Source organism: Lemur catta, chromosome 9 (genome assembly GCF_020740605.2).
Source record: "Lemur catta isolate mLemCat1 chromosome 9, mLemCat1.pri, whole genome shotgun sequence".
NCBI classification, from domain to species: Eukaryota; Metazoa; Chordata; class Mammalia; order Primates; family Lemuridae; genus Lemur; species Lemur catta.
In genome coordinates, this window is record NC_059136.1 from 19,711,273 (window position 1) to 19,732,988 (window position 21,716).

The 21,716-nt window shown below is 55.0% G+C and overlaps 7 pseudogenes; all 7 read left to right on the forward strand.

Annotated features, from left to right (window-relative positions):
* The first annotated feature begins 668 nt into the window (after nt 1-668).
* On the forward strand, nt 669-742 carry LOC123645441 (annotated as a pseudogene).
* A 3,121-nt stretch (nt 743-3,863) lies between these two features.
* Nucleotides 3,864-3,937, forward strand: LOC123645442 (annotated as a pseudogene).
* Nucleotides 3,938-7,057: 3,120 nt separating this feature from the next.
* LOC123645443 lies at nt 7,058-7,131 on the forward strand (annotated as a pseudogene).
* Nucleotides 7,132-10,250: 3,119 nt separating this feature from the next.
* Nucleotides 10,251-10,324, forward strand: LOC123645444 (annotated as a pseudogene).
* A 3,119-nt stretch (nt 10,325-13,443) lies between these two features.
* Nucleotides 13,444-13,517, forward strand: LOC123645445 (annotated as a pseudogene).
* A 3,118-nt stretch (nt 13,518-16,635) lies between these two features.
* LOC123645446 lies at nt 16,636-16,709 on the forward strand (annotated as a pseudogene).
* A 3,121-nt stretch (nt 16,710-19,830) lies between these two features.
* On the forward strand, nt 19,831-19,904 carry LOC123645447 (annotated as a pseudogene).
* The last annotated feature ends 1,812 nt before the right edge of the window (nt 19,905-21,716 follow it).

Consider the following 21,716-nt stretch of genomic DNA (forward strand, 5'->3'; position numbering starts at 1 on the left):
GAGTGTGAGGCATTGACGACGTGAGGAGCCATGGTGGGCTTCTGTCTCCTTGCCGTCAGGGCGGCACATTTACCTCAGCATTGAGCAAGGTCAGACACATCCGAGACGGATGATGAAATTAGTAGGCTCGCTGCACGCACAGAGTCATAGTGGTGGGAACACAGGCAGCCTTGTCTTGGGGTCATCATGCCCCAGCCACACATGGTAAGCACCGGGGCCTGGGCCCCTCACCTTTACTCATGCCAGTTTGGAAAAGGAACACGCATGGTCCCCGTATGCCCACAGATGTAATCTCTCCCCGCAGGACGCAGTGAAGTGAGATGTGGGCTTCGAAGGGATGACTTTCTCTCCTGCCCGGTGTGGCGACCTGATGGAAGAGACTAGGGAGCAGTTGTGCCCGCCATCATCCCCAAGGTGCAGTGGGAATTCTCTCCTACGGTAAGGATCTTGTGCCGGGATCAGCGCCACACCTCGTGGGGAGGGGATCGTGACTCTGCCTGGAGGCGGGGCCCTCACCATGCTAGCCAGCCGTGGGGCCGGTCATTGCTTGTGATGCCGGTCTCCCTGGTGGAAGAGTGTGGGTTGGCCAGCCCCGGGGTGACAGGAGGGCCCGGTGCTCAGTGTCCGCCCTGGATCTGGGGCTGAAGGTCCCTTTCGCACGTGTGCCTGGATCGATGATGTCTAAAAAAAATGGAAACTTTTGAAATCTGAACAAAATGAGTGAGGACTCGAGCTGAGGTCCAGCACGGGGATCGCCATGCCAGTGGGCTGAAGGGGGCTGAGTTAGTAGTGCTTGGGGTGAGTTAAGGCCTGTGATGTCTAGAAATCTGAAAGGCTCACGTATGTTGCAAGGAGTTGGGTTGGGCGGCGGTGTGAGCACACCCTGTTGGTGGCTTGCGGGGCTACCGTGGAAACCCTCTGAGGGCGTGGCCGGTGGCTTCCTTACCCCACCCTCACCAGACCCTGGGGAACTGAACGGGCATTGGCGATACCCCTGGGAAGTCCGTAGGCCTACCCGTGAGCCCCTCTCCCATTTGGCTGAGCCGGCCAGAGGTTGTGATGGGAGATCTCGGTTATGTCAGGAGGGCAGAGGTAGGAGCGGCTTCCAGGGCCGGGACGCCATTTTATATTTCTGCTCGCTTTTGTGTACGTGAAAGCACTGCCTGGGAGTTGAAAGAGAGACACCCACTATGGAATCCTAGCGGTCTGTTGTATTAACCACCGGACTGGCCGCCCATTCACGCGGTATGGCAGCCTTGGCCCTTGTGGGTTTTCCCGTCAAGCGAGCAAGGCCTTTTGAGTCCATGGCGGTCCTGCCTGCAAGTCCGTGCGGTGTCCGTCATTTGTGAAAGCGACGGGACTCTATCTTCCAAATGCTGGACTTTGAAGCTGGATGGAATTGGCCACCCTCCTGGGTCCTCAGTGGGTTTCCACAGTCTGTGAAGTGGTGACGAATGATGTTGCAGTGGAGGGGCTAGGGCGACTTTGAGTCAGGGCTTTGAGGACAGCGTAAATCTATGCCATGCCCGGCAGCAAAGTGAGCATGAGGGTTCTGGTCTTGCACGTGGCCAGACACACGTGGAACGTGAGATCCTATAGGTGCTTGCAAGGAGATGTTCCATTTGGGGAATTTTGTTTCCCCTGTACTCTGCAGATGGGGTGAGATATCGTTCCGGGGTCGTTCACCGGCGGACTGAGGAAACGCTGGTCTGGACAGCTGCACCGGCTCCCTTCTGTGGGCGGGACCAACGGAAAACACCCCGGAGGTAACATCCAGTTTTGAGTGGATTCAGTTTCGGGGGCTATGCTAATTCTGTTTCAGGGGCTGTGGCCAAGCCTGTGCTGGGTCCGTGGACATGTTTGTCGGGGCCGGCAGAATCTCCCAGTGGGGATGGCTTTTTTGAGGACCCTGACGTGCTCACAAACCCAAGATGTTGTGAGTTTGCGCCTGTCATTTTCTTTCCTTTTCCTTTTTTCTCTCTTTCTTTCTTTCTTTCTTTCTTACTTTTTTTTTTTTTTTTTGACACGGAACAGTTCCCTGTAGATTCTTCCCAGGCGCTGTCAACCGAGTGTGTCAGGTGGCACCCATTGTTTCTTTATTAGTTTGTTTTCCCGATGAACAGAGCGAAGGAATTCACTTCCACTGAGCTATCCTTCTCCATGGAGGTAGCCCTGGGGTGTTCAGCCAACCATGCATCAGAAAACATTTGCAAACACGTGAAAGTCAGTCGGTCCATCCGTCGGTAGACTCACTCAATGGATGGATGATGCGGTGGATCCATGGAACCTCCGTGGATGCACTGATGCTTTCACCCGTACCGATCACGTTGACCCTGTGCACTCTGGTCCCTTACGCCTAAATGACAGGCTGCACCACACAGGCACACAGGATATCCATCTTCTGGGGCATTCTCCGTGATCAGAGGATGACCAGCACACACGCGGGTGGTGCTTCTGTGCCGAGGTGTGACGGGCAGCCAGGCCATTTTCCTTTAGGGGCTCGGGATGCTGTAGGCGTCCGTGCCCTCAGGGGATCCTGCAACGCCTGCGGCACACCTTTCAAGTGCGATTGTACCTTGGAATGCCGGCTTCGAGTGCATTCTGCATCCAACCTGTTCACATGGCAGATGATCGCATTTCAAATTCTTGGATGGTAACGTAGATGTTATGTCCACGGTCCCATACCCTCAGTGAGTTCCCACGGTGTATCAAGGGACAGGCGAGCGATATGCTGAGCCATGTCGAGGGCAGTGTGCTGAGAGTACGTGGAGAGGGGAGATTTCGGAGAAGATCTGTCCGGGGCTCCCTGAGCAAAGAAGGGAGCCCTATTCTTCTTAGCGGAGACGTTGTGTCCGGAGTTTCTCATGTGGTTAGGTACACCTAATCGGTACAGCTACGTCTCCCAGGAAGCCTCTTTTCTTTTTCTTTTCATTTTTTTCCCGGGGTGCCTGAGTTTCCCGGTTCTTTGCAGTCTGGTTGTCACCGAATGCCCTGGCGGGAGCTCAGTGGAAAAGCCGGTCATTAGGGCTTTGTCGTGCGTGCGGCGCGGCTGACGTGGAAGTAGGAACACAGTAGCCTCCCGAGGCAATGACCCCATTCTGGTCAGTTCGTCTTGGGAGGGTTTGGAGCGATTTCCGTGACTTCTTTAAGGAATGAGGAAATTCCTAGCAAGTGCCAAGAATCACTTCGCACAAAGAGTGTGAGGCATTGACGACGTGAGGAGCCATGGTGGGCTTCTGTCTCCTTGCCGTCAGGGCGGCACATTTACCTCAGCATTGAGCAAGGTCAGACACATCCGAGACGGATGATGAAATTAGTAGGCTCGCTGCACGCACAGAGTCATAGTGGTGGGAACACAGGCAGCCTTGTCTTGGGGTCATCATGCCCCAGCCACACATGGTAAGCACCGGGGCCTGGGCCCTTTACCTTTACTCATGCCAGTTTGGAAAAGGAACACGCATGGTCCCCGTATGCCCACAGATGTAATCTCTCCCCGCAGGACGCAGTGAAGTGAGATGTGGGCTTCGAAGGGATGACTTTCTCTCCTGCCCGGTGTGGCGACCTGATGGAAGAGACTAGGGAGCAGTTGTGCCCGCCATCATCCCCAAGGTGCAGTGGGAATTCTCTCCTACGGTAAGGATCTTGTGCCGGGATCAGCGCCACACCTCGTGGGGAGGGGATCGTGACTCTGCCTGGAGGCGGGGCCCTCACCATGCTAGCCAGCCGTGGGGCCGGTCATTGCTTGTGATGCCGGTCTCCCTGGTGGAAGAGTGTGGGTTGGCCAGCCCCGGGGTGACAGGAGGGCCCGGTGCTCAGTGTCCGCCCTGGATCTGGGGCTGAAGGTCCCTGTCGTACGTGTGCCTGGATCGATGATGTCTAAAAAAAATGGAAACTTTTGAAATCTGAACAAAATGAGTGAGGACTCGAGCTGAGGTCCAGCACGGGGATCGCCATGCCAGTGGGCTGAAGGGGGCTGAGTTAGTAGTGCTTGGGGTGAGTTAAGGCCTGTGATGTCTAGAAATCTGAAAGGCTCACGTATGTTGCAAGGAGTTGGGTTGGGCGGCGGTGTGAGCACACCCTGTTGGTGGCTTGCGGGGCTACCGTGGAAACCCTCTGAGGGCGTGGCCGGTGGCTTCCTTACCCCACCCTCACCAGACCCTGGGGAACTGAACGGGCATTGGCGATACCCCTGGGAAGTCCGTAGGCCTACCCGTGAGCCCCTCTCCCATTTGGCTGAGCCGGCCAGAGGTTGTGATGGGAGATCTCGGTTATGTCAGGAGGGCAGAGGTAGGAGCGGCTTCCAGGGCCGGGACGCCATTTTATATTTCTGCTCGCTTTTGTGTACGTGAAAGCACTGCCTGGGAGTTGAAAGAGAGACACCCACTATGGAATCCTAGCGGTCTGTTGTATTAACCACCGGACTGGCCGCCCATTCACGCGGTATGGCAGCCTTGGCCCTTGTGGGTTTTCCCGTCAAGCGAGCAAGGCCTTTTGAGTCCATGGCGGTCCTGCCTGCAAGTCCGTGCGGTGTCCGTCATTTGTGAAAGCGACGGGACTCTATCTTCCAAATGCTGGACTTTGAAGCTGGATGGAATTGGCCACCCTCCTGGGTCCTCAGTGGGTTTCCACAGTCTGTGAAGTGGTGACGAATGATGTTGCAGTGGAGGGGCTAGGGCGACTTTGAGTCAGGGCTTTGAGGACAGCGTAAATCTATGCCATGCCCGGCAGCAAAGTGAGCATGAGGGTTCTGGTCTTGCACGTGGCCAGACACACGTGGAACGTGAGATCCTATAGGTGCTTGCAAGGAGATGTTCCATTTGGGGAATTTTGTTTCCCCTGTACTCTGCAGATGGGGTGAGATATCGTTCCGGGGTCGTTCACCGGCGGACTGAGGAAACGCTGGTCTGGACAGCTGCACCGGCTCCCTTCTGTGGGCGGGACCAACGGAAAACACCCCGGAGGTAACATCCAGTTTTGAGTGGATTCAGTTTCCGGGGCTATGCTAATTCTGTTTCAGGGGCTGTGGCCAAGCCTGTGCTGGGTCCGTTGACATGTTTGTCGGGGCCGGCAGAATCTCCCAGTGGGGATGGCTTTTTTGAGGACCCTGACGTGCTCACAAACCCAAGATGTTGTGAGTTTGCGCCTGTCATTTTCTTTCCTTTTCCTTTTTTCTCTCTTTCTTTCTTTCTTTCTTACTTTTTTTTTTTTTTTTTTTTGACACGGAACAGTTCCCTGTAGATTCTTCCCAGGCGCTGTCAACCGAGTGTGTCAGGTGGCACCCATTGTTTCTTTATTAGTTTGTTTTCCCGATGAACAGAGCGAAGGAATTCACTTCCACTGAGCTATCCTTCTCCATGGAGGTAGCCCTGGGGTGTTCAGCCAACCATGCATCAGAAAACATTTGCAAACACGTGAAAGTCAGTCGGTCCATCCGTCGGTAGACTCACTCAATGGATGGATGATGCGGTGGATCCATGGAACCTCCGTGGATGCACTGATGCTTTCACCCGTACCGATCACGTTGACCCTGTGCACTCTGGTCCCTTACGCCTAAATGACAGGCTGCACCACACAGGCACACAGGATATCCATCTTCTGGGGCATTCTCCGTGATCAGAGGATGACCAGCACACACGCGGGTGGTGCTTCTGTGCCGAGGTGTGACGGGCAGCCAGGCCATTTTCCTTTAGGGGCTCGGGATGCTGTAGGCGTCCGTGCCCTCAGGGGATCCTGCAACGCCTGCGGCACACCTTTCAAGTGCGATTGTACCTTGGAATGCCGGCTTCCAGTGCATTCTGCATCCAACCTGTTCACATGGCAGATGATCGCATTTCAAATTCTTGGATGGTAACGTAGATGTTATGTCCACGGTCCCATACCCTCAGTGAGTTCCCACGGTGTATCAAGGGACAGGCGAGCGATATGCTGAGCCATGTCGAGGGCAGTGTGCTGAGAGTACGTGGAGAGGGGAGATTTCGGAGAAGATCTGTCCGGGGCTCCCTGAGCAAAGAAGGGAGCCCTATTCTTCTTAGCGGAGACGTTGTGTCCGGAGTTTCTCATGTGGTTAGGTACACCTAATCGGTACAGCTACGTCTCCCAGGAAGCCTCTTTTCTTTTTCTTTTCATTTTTTTCCCGGGGTGCCTGAGTTTCCCGGTTCTTTGCAGTCTGGTTGTCACCGAATGCCCTGGCGGGAGCTCAGTGGAAAAGCCGGTCATTAGGGCTTTGTCGTGCGTGCGGGGTGGCTGACCTGGAAGTAGGAACACAGTAGCCTCCCGAGGCAATGACCCCATTCTGGTCAGTTCGTCTTGGGAGGGTTTGGAGCGATTTCCGTGACTTCTTTAAGGAATGAGGAAATTCCTAGCAAGTGCCAAGAATCACTTCGCACAAAGAGTGTGAGGCATTGACGACGTGAGGAGCCATGGTGGGCTTCTGTCTCCTTGCCGTCAGGGCGGCACATTTACCTCAGCATTGAGCAAGGTCAGACACATCCGAGACGGATGATGAAATTAGTAGGCTCGCTGCACGCACAGAGTCATAGTGGTGGGAACACAGGCAGCCTTGTCTTGGGGTCATCATGCCCCAGCCACACATGGTAAGCACCGGGGCCTGGGCCCCTCACCTTTACTCATGCCAGTTTGGAAAAGGAACACGCATGGTCCCCGTATGCCCACAGATGTAATCTCTCCCCGCAGGACGCAGTGAAGTGAGATGTGGGCTTCGAAGGGATGACTTTCTCTCCTGCCCGGTGTGGCGACCTGATGGAAGAGACTAGGGAGCAGTTGTGCCCGCCATCATCCCCAAGGTGCAGTGGGAATTCTCTCCTACGGTAAGGATCTTGTGCCGGGATCAGCGCCACACCTCGTGGGGAGGGGATCGTGACTCTGCCTGGAGGCGGGGCCCTCACCATGCTAGCCAGCCGTGGGGCCGGTCATTGCTTGTGATGCCGGTCTCCCTGGTGGAAGAGTGTGGGTTGGCCAGCCCCGGGGTGACAGGAGGGCCCGGTGCTCAGTGTCCGCCCTGGATCTGGGGCTGAAGGTCCCTTTCGCACGTGTGCCTGGATCGATGATGTCTAAAAAAAATGGAAACTTTTGAAATCTGAACAAAATGAGTGAGGACTCGAGCTGAGGTCCAGCACGGGGATCGCCATGCCAGTGGGCTGAAGGGGGCTGAGTTAGTAGTGCTTGGGGTGAGTTAAGGCCTGTGATGTCTAGAAATCTGAAAGGCTCACGTATGTTGCAAGGAGTTGGGTTGGGCGGCGGTGTGAGCACACCCTGTTGGTGGCTTGCGGGGCTACCGTGGAAACCCTCTGAGGGCGTGGCCGGTGGCTTCCTTACCCCACCCTCACCAGACCCTGGGGAACTGAACGGGCATTGGCGATACCCCTGGGAAGTCCGTAGGCCTACCCGTGAGCCCCTCTCCCATTTGGCTGAGCCGGCCAGAGGTTGTGATGGGAGATCTCGGTTATGTCAGGAGGGCAGAGGTAGGAGCGGCTTCCAGGGCCGGGACGCCATTTTATATTTCTGCTCGCTTTTGTGTACGTGAAAGCACTGCCTGGGAGTTGAAAGAGAGACACCCACTATGGAATCCTAGCGGTCTGTTGTATTAACCACCGGACTGGCCGCCCATTCACGCGGTATGGCAGCCTTGGCCCTTGTGGGTTTTCCCGTCAAGCGAGCAAGGCCTTTTGAGTCCATGGCGGTCCTGCCTGCAAGTCCGTGCGGTGTCCGTCATTTGTGAAAGCGACGGGACTCTATCTTCCAAATGCTGGACTTTGAAGCTGGATGGAATTGGCCACCCTCCTGGGTCCTCAGTGGGTTTCCACAGTCTGTGAAGTGGTGACGAATGATGTTGCAGTGGAGGGGCTAGGGCGACTTTGAGTCAGGGCTTTGAGGACAGCGTAAATCTATGCCATGCCCGGCAGCAAAGTGAGCATGAGGGTTCTGGTCTTGCACGTGGCCAGACACACGTGGAACGTGAGATCCTATAGGTGCTTGCAAGGAGATGTTCCATTTGGGGAATTTTGTTTCCCCTGTACTCTGCAGATGGGGTGAGATATCGTTCCGGGGTCGTTCACCGGCGGACTGAGGAAACGCTGGTCTGGACAGCTGCACCGGCTCCCTTCTGTGGGCGGGACCAACGGAAAACACCCCGGAGGTAACATCCAGTTTTGAGTGGATTCAGTTTCGGGGGCTATGCTAATTCTGTTTCAGGGGCTGTGGCCAAGCCTGTGCTGGGTCCGTTGACATGTTTGTCGGGGCCGGCAGAATCTCCCAGTGGGGATGGCTTTTTTGAGGACCCTGACGTGCTCACAAACCCAAGATGTTGTGAGTTTGCGCCTGTCATTTTCTTTCCTTTTCCTTTTTTCTCTCTTTCTTTCTTTCTTTCTTACTTTTTTTTTTTTTTTTTTTGACACGGAACAGTTCCCTGTAGATTCTTCCCAGGCGCTGTCAACCGAGTGTGTCAGGTGGCACCCATTGTTTCTTTATTAGTTTGTTTTCCCGATGAACAGAGCGAAGGAATTCACTTCCACTGAGCTATCCTTCTCCATGGAGGTAGCCCTGGGGTGTTCAGCCAACCATGCATCAGAAAACATTTGCAAACACGTGAAAGTCAGTCGGTCCATCCGTCGGTAGACTCACTCAATGGATGGATGATGCGGTGGATCCATGGAACCTCCGTGGATGCACTGATGCTTTCACCCGTACCGATCACGTTGACCCTGTGCACTCTGGTCCCTTACGCCTAAATGACAGGCTGCACCACACAGGCACACAGGATATCCATCTTCTGGGGCATTCTCCGTGATCAGAGGATGACCAGCACACACGCGGGTGGTGCTTCTGTGCCGAGGTGTGACGGGCAGCCAGGCCATTTTCCTTTAGGGGCTCGGGATGCTGTAGGCGTCCGTGCCCTCAGGGGATCCTGCAACGCCTGCGGCACACCTTTCAAGTGCGATTGTACCTTGGAATGCCGGCTTCCAGTGCATTCTGCATCCAACCTGTTCACATGGCAGATGATCGCATTTCAAATTCTTGGATGGTAACGTAGATGTTATGTCCACGGTCCCATACCCTCAGTGAGTTCCCACGGTGTATCAAGGGACAGGCGAGCGATATGCTGAGCCATGTCGAGGGCAGTGTGCTGAGAGTACGTGGAGAGGGGAGATTTCGGAGAAGATCTGTCCGGGGCTCCCTGAGCAAAGAAGGGAGCCCTATTCTTCTTAGCGGAGACGTTGTGTCCGGAGTTTCTCATGTGGTTAGGTACACCTAATCGGTACAGCTACGTCTCCCAGGAAGCCTCTTTTCTTTTTCTTTTCATTTTTTTCCCGGGGTGCCTGAGTTTCCCGGTTCTTTGCAGTCTGGTTGTCACCGAATGCCCTGGCGGGAGCTCAGTGGAAAAGCCGGTCATTAGGGCTTTGTCGTGCGTGCGGGGTGGCTGACCTGGAAGTAGGAACACAGTAGCCTCCCGAGGCAATGACCCCATTCTGGTCAGTTCGTCTTGGGAGGGTTTGGAGCGATTTCCGTGACTTCTTTAAGGAATGAGGAAATTCCTAGCAAGTGCCAAGAATCACTTCGCACAAAGAGTGTGAGGCATTGACGACGTGAGGAGCCATGGTGGGCTTCTGTCTCCTTGCCGTCAGGGCGGCACATTTACCTCAGCATTGAGCAAGGTCAGACACATCCGAGACGGATGATGAAATTAGTAGGCTCGCTGCACGCACAGAGTCATAGTGGTGGGAACACAGGCAGCCTTGTCTTGGGGTCATCATGCCCCAGCCACACATGGTAAGCACCGGGGCCTGGGCCCCTCACCTTTACTCATGCCAGTTTGGAAAAGGAACACGCATGGTCCCCGTATGCCCACAGATGTAATCTCTCCCCGCAGGACGCAGTGAAGTGAGATGTGGGCTTCGAAGGGATGACTTTCTCTCCTGCCCGGTGTGGCGACCTGATGGAAGAGACTAGGGAGCAGTTGTGCCCGCCATCATCCCCAAGGTGCAGTGGGAATTCTCTCCTACGGTAAGGATCTTGTGCCGGGATCAGCGCCACACCTCGTGGGGAGGGGATCGTGACTCTGCCTGGAGGCGGGGCCCTCACCATGCTAGCCAGCCGTGGGGCCGGTCATTGCTTGTGATGCCGGTCTCCCTGGTGGAAGAGTGTGGGTTGGCCAGCCCCGGGGTGACAGGAGGGCCCGGTGCTCAGTGTCCGCCCTGGATCTGGGGCTGAAGGTCCCTTTCGCACGTGTGCCTGGATCGATGATGTCTAAAAAAAATGGAAACTTTTGAAATCTGAACAAAATGAGTGAGGACTCGAGCTGAGGTCCAGCACGGGGATCGCCATGCCAGTGGGCTGAAGGGGGCTGAGTTAGTAGTGCTTGGGGTGAGTTAAGGCCTGTGATGTCTAGAAATCTGAAAGGCTCACGTATGTTGCAAGGAGTTGGGTTGGGCGGCGGTGTGAGCACACCCTGTTGGTGGCTTGCGGGGCTACCGTGGAAACCCTCTGAGGGCGTGGCCGGTGGCTTCCTTACCCCACCCTCACCAGACCCTGGGGAACTGAACGGGCATTGGCGATACCCCTGGGAAGTCCGTAGGCCTACCCGTGAGCCCCTCTCCCATTTGGCTGAGCCGGCCAGAGGTTGTGATGGGAGATCTCGGTTATGTCAGGAGGGCAGAGGTAGGAGCGGCTTCCAGGGCCGGGACGCCATTTTATATTTCTGCTCGCTTTTGTGTACGTGAAAGCACTGCCTGGGAGTTGAAAGAGAGACACCCACTATGGAATCCTAGCGGTCTGTTGTATTAACCACCGGACTGGCCGCCCATTCACGCGGTATGGCAGCCTTGGCCCTTGTGGGTTTTCCCGTCAAGCGAGCAAGGCCTTTTGAGTCCATGGCGGTCCTGCCTGCAAGTCCGTGCGGTGTCCGTCATTTGTGAAAGCGACGGGACTCTATCTTCCAAATGCTGGACTTTGAAGCTGGATGGAATTGGCCACCCTCCTGGGTCCTCAGTGGGTTTCCACAGTCTGTGAAGTGGTGACGAATGATGTTGCAGTGGAGGGGCTAGGGCGACTTTGAGTCAGGGCTTTGAGGACAGCGTAAATCTATGCCATGCCCGGCAGCAAAGTGAGCATGAGGGTTCTGGTCTTGCACGTGGCCAGACACACGTGGAACGTGAGATCCTATAGGTGCTTGCAAGGAGATGTTCCATTTGGGGAATTTTGTTTCCCCTGTACTCTGCAGATGGGGTGAGATATCGTTCCGGGGTCGTTCACCGGCGGACTGAGGAAACGCTGGTCTGGACAGCTGCACCGGCTCCCTTCTGTGGGCGGGACCAACGGAAAACACCCCGGAGGTAACATCCAGTTTTGAGTGGATTCAGTTTCGGGGGCTATGCTAATTCTGTTTCAGGGGCTGTGGCCAAGCCTGTGCTGGGTCCGTTGACATGTTTGTCGGGGCCGGCAGAATCTCCCAGTGGGGATGGCTTTTTTGAGGACCCTGACGTGCTCACAAACCCAAGATGTTGTGAGTTTGCGCCTGTCATTTTCTTTCCTTTTCCTTTTTTCTCTCTTTCTTTCTTTCTTTCTTACTTTTTTTTTTTTTTTTTTTGACACGGAACAGTTCCCTGTAGATTCTTCCCAGGCGCTGTCAACCGAGTGTGTCAGGTGGCACCCATTGTTTCTTTATTAGTTTGTTTTCCCGATGAACAGAGCGAAGGAATTCACTTCCACTGAGCTATCCTTCTCCATGGAGGTAGCCCTGGGGTGTTCAGCCAACCATGCATCAGAAAACATTTGCAAACACGTGAAAGTCAGTCGGTCCATCCGTCGGTAGACTCACTCAATGGATGGATGATGCGGTGGATCCATGGAACCTCCGTGGATGCACTGATGCTTTCACCCGTACCGATCACGTTGACCCTGTGCACTCTGGTCCCTTACGCCTAAATGACAGGCTGCACCACACAGGCACACAGGATATCCATCTTCTGGGGCATTCTCCGTGATCAGAGGATGACCAGCACACACGCGGGTGGTGCTTCTGTGCCGAGGTGTGACGGGCAGCCAGGCCATTTTCCTTTAGGGGCTCGGGATGCTGTAGGCGTCCGTGCCCTCAGGGGATCCTGCAACGCCTGCGGCACACCTTTCAAGTGCGATTGTACCTTGGAATGCCGGCTTCCAGTGCATTCTGCATCCAACCTGTTCACATGGCAGATGATCGCATTTCAAATTCTTGGATGGTAACGTAGATGTTATGTCCACGGTCCCATACCCTCAGTGAGTTCCCACGGTGTATCAAGGGACAGGCGAGCGATATGCTGAGCCATGTCGAGGGCAGTGTGCTGAGAGTACGTGGAGAGGGGAGATTTCGGAGAAGATCTGTCCGGGGCTCCCTGAGCAAAGAAGGGAGCCCTATTCTTCTTAGCGGAGACGTTGTGTCCGGAGTTTCTCATGTGGTTAGGTACACCTAATCGGTACAGCTACGTCTCCCAGGAAGCCTCTTTTCTTTTTCTTTTCATTTTTTTCCCGGGGTGCCTGAGTTTCCCGGTTCTTTGCAGTCTGGTTGTCACCGAATGCCCTGGCGGGAGCTCAGTGGAAAAGCCGGTCATTAGGGCTTTGTCGTGCGTGCGGGGTGGCTGACCTGGAAGTAGGAACACAGTAGCCTCCCGAGGCAATGACCCCATTCTGGTCAGTTCGTCTTGGGAGGGTTTGGAGCGATTTCCGTGACTTCTTTAAGGAATGAGGAAATTCCTAGCAAGTGCCAAGAATCACTTCGCACAAAGAGTGTGAGGCATTGACGACGTGAGGAGCCATGGTGGGCTTCTGTCTCCTTGCCGTCAGGGCGGCACATTTACCTCAGCATTGAGCAAGGTCAGACACATCCGAGACGGATGATGAAATTAGTAGGCTCGCTGCACGCACAGAGTCATAGTGGTGGGAACACAGGCAGCCTTGTCTTGGGGTCATCATGCCCCAGCCACACATGGTAAGCACCGGGGCCTGGGCCCCTCACCTTTACTCATGCCAGTTTGGAAAAGGAACACGCATGGTCCCCGTATGCCCACAGATGTAATCTCTCCCCGCAGGACGCAGTGAAGTGAGATGTGGGCTTCGAAGGGATGACTTTCTCTCCTGCCCGGTGTGGCGACCTGATGGAAGAGAATAGGGAGCAGTTGTGCCCGCCATCATCCCCAAGGTGCAGTGGGAATTCTCTCCTACGGTAAGGATCTTGTGCCGGGATCAGCGCCACACCTCGTGGGGAGGGGATCGTGACTCTGCCTGGAGGCGGGGCCCTCACCATGCTAGCCAGCCGTGGGGCCGGTCATTGCTTGTGATGCCGGTCTCCCTGGTGGAAGAGTGTGGGTTGGCCAGCCCCGGGGTGACAGGAGGGCCCGGTGCTCAGTGTCCGCCCTGGATCTGGGGCTGAAGGTCCCTTTCGCACGTGTGCCTGGATCGATGATGTCTAAAAAAAATGGAAACTTTTGAAATCTGAACAAAATGAGTGAGGACTCGAGCTGAGGTCCAGCACGGGGATCGCCATGCCAGTGGGCTGAAGGGGGCTGAGTTAGTAGTGCTTGGGGTGAGTTAAGGCCTGTGATGTCTAGAAATCTGAAAGGCTCACGTATGTTGCAAGGAGTTGGGTTGGGCGGCGGTGTGAGCACACCCTGTTGGTGGCTTGCGGGGCTACCGTGGAAACCCTCTGAGGGCGTGGCCGGTGGCTTCCTTACCCCACCCTCACCAGACCCTGGGGAACTGAACGGGCATTGGCGATACCCCTGGGAAGTCCGTAGGCCTACCCGTGAGCCCCTCTCCCATTTGGCTGAGCCGGCCAGAGGTTGTGATGGGAGATCTCGGTTATGTCAGGAGGGCAGAGGTAGGAGCGGCTTCCAGGGCCGGGACGCCATTTTATATTTCTGCTCGCTTTTGTGTACGTGAAAGCACTGCCTGGGAGTTGAAAGAGAGACACCCACTATGGAATCCTAGCGGTCTGTTGTATTAACCACCGGACTGGCCGCCCATTCACGCGGTATGGCAGCCTTGGCCCTTGTGGGTTTTCCCGTCAAGCGAGCAAGGCCTTTTGAGTCCATGGCGGTCCTGCCTGCAAGTCCGTGCGGTGTCCGTCATTTGTGAAAGCGACGGGACTCTATCTTCCAAATGCTGGACTTTGAAGCTGGATGGAATTGGCCACCCTCCTGGGTCCTCAGTGGGTTTCCACAGTCTGTGAAGTGGTGACGAATGATGTTGCAGTGGAGGGGCTAGGGCGACTTTGAGTCAGGGCTTTGAGGACAGCGTAAATCTATGCCATGCCCGGCAGCAAAGTGAGCATGAGGGTTCTGGTCTTGCACGTGGCCAGACACACGTGGAACGTGAGATCCTATAGGTGCTTGCAAGGAGATGTTCCATTTGGGGAATTTTGTTTCCCCTGTACTCTGCAGATGGGGTGAGATATCGTTCCGGGGTCGTTCACCGGCGGACTGAGGAAACGCTGGTCTGGACAGCTGCACCGGCTCCCTTCTGTGGGCGGGACCAACGGAAAACACCCCGGAGGTAACATCCAGTTTTGAGTGGATTCAGTTTCGGGGGCTATGCTAATTCTGTTTCAGGGGCTGTGGCCAAGCCTGTGCTGGGTCCGTGGACATGTTTGTCGGGGCCGGCAGAATCTCCCAGTGGGGATGGCTTTTTTGAGGACCCTGACGTGCTCACAAATCCAAGATGTTGTGAGTTTGCGCCTGTCATTTTCTTTCCTTTTCCTTTTTTCTCTCTTTCTTTCTTTCTTTCTTACTTTTTTTTTTTTTTTTTTGACACGGAACAGTTCCCTGTAGATTCTTCCCAGGCGCTGTCAACCGAGTGTGTCAGGTGGCACCCATTGTTTCTTTATTAGTTTGTTTTCCCGATGAACAGAGCGAAGGAATTCACTTCCACTGAGCTATCCTTCTCCATGGAGGTAGCCCTGGGGTGTTCAGCCAACCATGCATCAGAAAACATTTGCAAACACGTGAAAGTCAGTCGGTCCATCCGTCGGTAGACTCACTCAATGGATGGATGATGCGGTGGATCCATGGAACCTCCGTGGATGCACTGATGCTTTCACCCGTACCGATCACGTTGACCCTGTGCACTCTGGTCCCTTACGCCTAAATGACAGGCTGCACCACACAGGCACACAGGATATCCATCTTCTGGGGCATTCTCCGTGATCAGAGGATGACCAGCACACACGCGGGTGGTGCTTCTGTGCCGAGGTGTGACGGGCAGCCAGGCCATTTTCCTTTAGGGGCTCGGGATGCTGTAGGCGTCCGTGCCCTCAGGGGATCCTGCAACGCCTGCGGCACACCTTTCAAGTGCGATTGTACCTTGGAATGCCGGCTTCCAGTGCATTCTGCATCCAACCTGTTCACATGGCAGATGATCGCATTTCAAATTCTTGGATGGTAACGTAGATGTTATGTCCACGGTCCCATACCCTCAGTGAGTTCCCACGGTGTATCAAGGGACAGGCGAGCGATATGCTGAGCCATGTCGAGGGCAGTGTGCTGAGAGTACGTGGAGAGGGGAGATTTCGGAGAAGATCTGTCCGGGGCTCCCTGAGCAAAGAAGGGAGCCCTATTCTTCTTAGCGGAGACGTTGTGTCCGGAGTTTCTCATGTGGTTAGGTACACCTAATCGGTACAGCTACGTCTCCCAGGAAGCCTCTTTTCTTTTTCTTTTCATTTTTTTCCCGGGGTGCCTGAGTTTCCCGGTTCTTTGCAGTCTGGTTGTCACCGAATGCCCTGGCGGGAGCTCAGTGGAAAAGCCGGTCATTAGGGCTTTGTCGTGCGTGCGGGGTGGCTGACCTGGAAGTAGGAACACAGTAGCCTCCCGAGGCAATGACCCCATTCTGGTCAGTTCGTCTTGGGAGGGTTTGGAGCGATTTCCGTGACTTCTTTAAGGAATGAGGAAATTCCTAGCAAGTGCCAAGAATCACTTCGCACAAAGAGTGTGAGGCATTGACGACGTGAGGAGCCATGGTGGGCTTCTGTCTCCTTGCCGTCAGGGCGGCACATTTACCTCAGCATTGAGCAAGGTCAGACACATCCGAGACGGATGATGAAATTAGTAGGCTCGCTGCACGCACAGAGTCATAGTGGTGGGAACACAGGCAGCCTTGTCTTGGGGTCATCATGCCCCAGCCACACATGGTAAGCACCGGGGCCTGGGCCCCTCACCTTTACTCATGCCAGTTTGGAAAAGGAACACGCATGGTCCCCGTATGCCCACAGATGTAATCTCTCCCCGCAGGACGCAGTGAAGTGAGATGTGGGCTTCGAAGGGATGACTTTCTCTCCTGCCCGGTGTGGCGACCTGATGGAAGAGACTAGGGAGCAGTTGTGCCCGCCATCATCCCCAAGGTGCAGTGGGAATTCTCTCCTACGGTAAGGATCTTGTGCCGGGATCAGCGCCACACCTCGTGGGGAGGGGATCGTGACTCTGCCTGGAGGCGGGGCCCTCACCATGCTAGCCAGCCGTGGGGCCGGTCATTGCTTGTGATGCCGGTCTCCCTGGTGGAAGAGTGTGGGTTGGCCAGCCCCGGGGTGACAGGAGGGCCCGGTGCTCAGTGTCCGCCCTGGATCTGGGGCTGAAGGTCCCTTTCGCACGTGTGCCTGGATCGATGATGTCTAAAAAAAATGGAAACTTTTGAAATCTGAACAAAATGAGTGAGGACTCGAGCTGAGGTCCAGCACGGGGATCGCCATGCCAGTGGGCTGAAGGGGGCTGAGTTAGTAGTGCTTGGGGTGAGTTAAGGCCTGTGATGTCTAGAAATCTGAAAGGCTCACGTATGTTGCAAGGAGTTGGGTTGGGCGGCGGTGTGAGCACACCCTGTTGGTGGCTTGCGGGGCTACCGTGGAAACCCTCTGAGGGCGTGGCCGGTGGCTTCCTTACCCCACCCTCACCAGACCCTGGGGAACTGAACGGGCATTGGCGATACCCCTGGGAAGTCCGTAGGCCTACCCGTGAGCCCCTCTCCCATTTGGCTGAGCCGGCCAGAGGTTGTGATGGGAGATCTCGGTTATGTCAGGAGGGCAGAGGTAGGAGCGGCTTCCAGGGCCGGGACGCCATTTTATATTTCTGCTCGCTTTTGTGTACGTGAAAGCACTGCCTGGGAGTTGAAAGAGAGACACCCACTATGGAATCCTAGCGGTCTGTTGTATTAACCACCGGACTGGCCGCCCATTCACGCGGTATGGCAGCCTTGGCCCTTGTGGGTTTTCCCGTCAAGCGAGCAAGGCCTTTTGAGTCCATGGCGGTCCTGCCTGCAAGTCCGTGCGGTGTCCGTCATTTGTGAAAGCGACGGGACTCTATCTTCCAAATGCTGGACTTTGAAGCTGGATGGAATTGGCCACCCTCCTGGGTCCTCAGTGGGTTTCCACAGTCTGTGAAGTGGTGACGAATGATGTTGCAGTGGAGGGGCTAGGGCGACTTTGAGTCAGGGCTTTGAGGACAGCGTAAATCTATGCCATGCCCGGCAGCAAAGTGAGCATGAGGGTTCTGGTCTTGCACGTGGCCAGACACACGTGGAACGTGAGATCCTATAGGTGCTTGCAAGGAGATGTTCCATTTGGGGAATTTTGTTTCCCCTGTACTCTGCAGACGGGGTGAGATATCGTTCCGGGGTCGTTCACCGGCGGACTGAGGAAACGCTGGTCTGGACAGCTGCACCGGCTCCCTTCTGGGGGCGGGACCAACGGAAAACACCCCGGAGGTAACATCCAGTTTTGAGTGGATTCAGTTTCGGGGGCTATGCTAATTCTGTTACAGGGGCTGTGGCCAAGCCTGTGCTGGGTCCGTTGACATGTTTGTCGGGGCCGGCAGAATCTCCCAGTGGGGATGGCTTTTTTGAGGACCCTGACGTGCTCACAAACCCAAGATGTTGTGAGTTTGCGCCTGTCATTTTCTTTCCTTTTCCTTTTTCTCTCTTTCTTTCTTTCTTTCTTTCTTTCTTTTTTTTTTTTTTTTTTGACACGGAACAGTTCCCTGTAGATTCTTCCCAGGCGCTGTCAACCGAGTGTGTCAGGTGGCACCCATTGTTTCTTTATTAGTTTGTTTTCCCGATGAACAGAGCGAAGGAATTCACTTCCACTGAGCTATCCTTCTCCATGGAGGTAGCCCTGGGGTGTTCAGCCAACCATGCATCAGAAAACATTTGCAAACACGTGAAAGTCAGTCGGTCCATCCGTCGGTAGACTCACTCAATGGATGGATGATGCGGTGGATCCATGGAACCTCCGTGGATGCACTGATGCTTTCACCCGTACCGATCACGTTGACCCTGTGCACTCTGGTCCCTTACGCCTAAATGACAGGCTGCACCACACAGGCACACAGGATATCCATCTTCTGGGGCATTCTCCGTGATCAGAGGATGACCAGCACACACGCGGGTGGTGCTTCTGTGCCGAGGTGTGACGGGCAGCCAGGCCATTTTCCTTTAGGGGCTCGGGATGCTGTAGGCGTCCGTGCCCTCAGGGGATCCTGCAACGCCTGCGGCACACCTTTCAAGTGCGATTGTACCTTGGAATGCCGGCTTCCAGTGCATTCTGCATCCAACCTGTTCACATGGCAGATGATCGCATTTCAAATTCTTGGATGGTAACGTAGATGTTATGTCCACGGTCCCATACCCTCAGTGAGTTCCCACGGTGTATCAAGGGACAGGCGAGCGATATGCTGAGCCATGTCGAGGGCAGTGTGCTGAGAGTACGTGGAGAGGGGAGATTTCGGAGAAGATCTGTCCGGGGCTCCCTGAGCAAAGAAGGGAGCCCTATTCTTCTTAGCGGAGACGTTGTGTCCGGAGTTTCTCATGTGGTTAGGTACACCTAATCGGTACAGCTACGTCTCCCAGGAAGCCTCTTTTCTTTTTCTTTTCATTTTTTTCCCGGGGTGCCTGAGTTTCCCGGTTCTTTGCAGTCTGGTTGTCACCGAATGCCCTGGCGGGAGCTCAGTGGAAAAGCCGGTCATTAGGGCTTTGTCGTGCGTGCGGGGTGGCTGACCTGGAAGTAGGAACACAGTAGCCTCCCGAGGCAATGACCCCATTCTGGTCAGTTCGTCTTGGGAGGGTTTGGAGCGATTTCCGTGACTTCTTTAAGGAATGAGGAAATTCCTAGCAAGTGCCAAGAATCACTTCGCACAAAGAGTGTGAGGCATTGACGACGTGAGGAGCCATGGTGGGCTTCTGTCTCCTTGCCGTCAGGGCGGCACATTTACCTCAGCATTGAGCAAGGTCAGACACATCCGAGACGGATGATGAAATTAGTAGGCTCGCTGCACGCACAGAGTCATAGTGGTGGGAACACAGGCAGCCTTGTCTTGGGGTCATCATGCCCCAGCCACACATGGTAAGCACCGGGGCCTGGGCCCCTCACCTTTACTCATGCCAGTTTGGAAAAGGAACACGCATGGTCCCCGTATGCCCACAGATGTAATCTCTCCCCGCAGGACGCAGTGAAGTGAGATGTGGGCTTCGAAGGGATGACTTTCTCTCCTGCCCGGTGTGGCGACCTGATGGAAGAGACTAGGGAGCAGTTGTGCCTGCCATCATCCCCAAGGTGCAGTGGGAATTCTCTCCTACGGTAAGGATCTTGTGCCGGGATCAGCGCCACACCTCGTGGGGAGGGGATCGTGACTCTGCCTGGAGGCGGGGCCCTCACCATGCTAGCCAGCCGTGGGGCCGGTCATTGCTTGTGATGCCGGTCTCCCTGGTGGAAGAGTGTGGGTTGGCCAGCCCCGGGGTGACAGGAGGGCCCGGTGCTCAGTGTCCGCCCTGGATCTGGGGCTGAAGGTCCCTGTCGTACGTGTGCCTGGATCGATGATGTCTAAAAAAAATGGAAACTTTTGAAATCTGAACAAAATGAGTGAGGACTCGAGCTGAGGTCCAGCACGGGGATCGCCATGCCAGTGGGCTGAAGGGGGCTGAGTTAGTAGTGCTTGGGGTGAGTTAAGGCCTGTGATGTCTAGAAATCTGAAAGGCTCACGTATGTTGCAAGGAGTTGGGTTGGGCGGCGGTGTGAGCACACCCTGTTGGTGGCTTGCGGGGCTACCGTGGAAACCCTCTGAGGGCGTGGCCGGTGGCTTCCTTACCCCACCCTCACCAGACCCTGGGGAACTGAACGGGCATTGGCGATACCCCTGGGAAGTCCGTAGGCCTACCCGTGAGCCCCTCTCCCATTTGGCTGAGCCGGCCAGAGGTTGTGATGGGAGATCTCGGTTATGTCAGGAGGGCAGAGGTAGGAGCGGCTTCCAGGGCCGGGACGCCATTTTATATTTCTGCTCGCTTTTGTGTACGTGAAAGCACTGCCTGGGAGTTGAAAGAGAGACACCCACTATGGAATCCTAGCGGTCTGTTGTATTAACCACCGGACTGGCCGCCCATTCACGCGGTATGGCAGCCTTGGCCCTTGTGGGTTTTCCCGTCAAGCGAGCAAGGCCTTTTGAGTCCATGGCGGTCCTGCCTGCAAGTCCGTGCGGTGTCCGTCATTTGTGAAAGCGACGGGACTCTATCTTCCAAATGCTGGACTTTGAAGCTGGATGGAATTGGCCACCCTCCTGGGTCCTCAGTGGGTTTCCACAGTCTGTGAAGTGGTGACGAATGATGTTGCAGTGGAGGGGCTAGGGCGACTTTGAGTCAGGGCTTTGAGGACAGCGTAAATCTATGCCATGCCCGGCAGCAAAGTGAGCATGAGGGTTCTGGTCTTGCACGTGGCCAGACACACGTGGAACGTGAGATCCTATAGGTGCTTGCAAGGAGATGTTCCATTTGGGGAATTTTGTTTCCCCTGTACTCTGCAGATGGGGTGAGATATCGTTCCGGGGTCGTTCACCGGCGGACTGAGGAAACGCTGGTCTGGACAGCTGCACCGGCTCCCTTCTGGGGGCGGGACCAACGGAAAACACCCCGGAGGTAACATCCAGTTTTGAGTGGATTCAGTTTCGGGGGCTATGCTAATTCTGTTACAGGGGCTGTGGCCAAGCCTGTGCTGGGTCCGTGGACATGTTTGTCGGGGCCGGCAGAATCTCCCAGTGGGGATGGCTTTTTTGAGGACCCTGACGTGCTCACAAACCCAAGATGTTGTGAGTTTGCGCCTGTCATTTTCTTTCCTTTTCCTTTTTCTCTCTTTCTTTCTTTCTTTCTTTCTTTCTTTCTTTCTTTCTTTCTTTCTTTCTTTCTTTCTTTCTTTCTTTTTTTTTTTTTTTTTTTGACACGGAACAGTTCCCTGTAGATTCTTCCCAGGCGCTGTCAACCGAGTGTGTCAGGTGGCACCCATTGTTTCTTTATTAGTTTGTTTTCCCGATGAACAGAGCGAAGGAATTCACTTCCACTGAGCTATCCTTCTCCATGGAGGTAGCCCTGGGGTGTTCAGCCAACCATGCATCAGAAAACATTTGCAAACACGTGAAAGTCAGTCGGTCCATCCGTCGGTAGACTCACTCAATGGATGGATGATGCGGTGGATCCATGGAACCTCCGTGGATGCACTGATGCTTTCACCCGTACCGATCACGTTGACCCTGTGCACTCTGGTCCCTTACGCCTAAATGACAGGCTGCACCACACAGGCACACAGGATATCCATCTTCTGGGGCATTCTCCGTGATCAGAGGATGACCAGCACACACGCGGGTGGTGCTTCTGTGCCGAGGTGTGACGGGCAGCCAGGCCATTTTCCTTTAGGGGCTCGGGATGCTGTA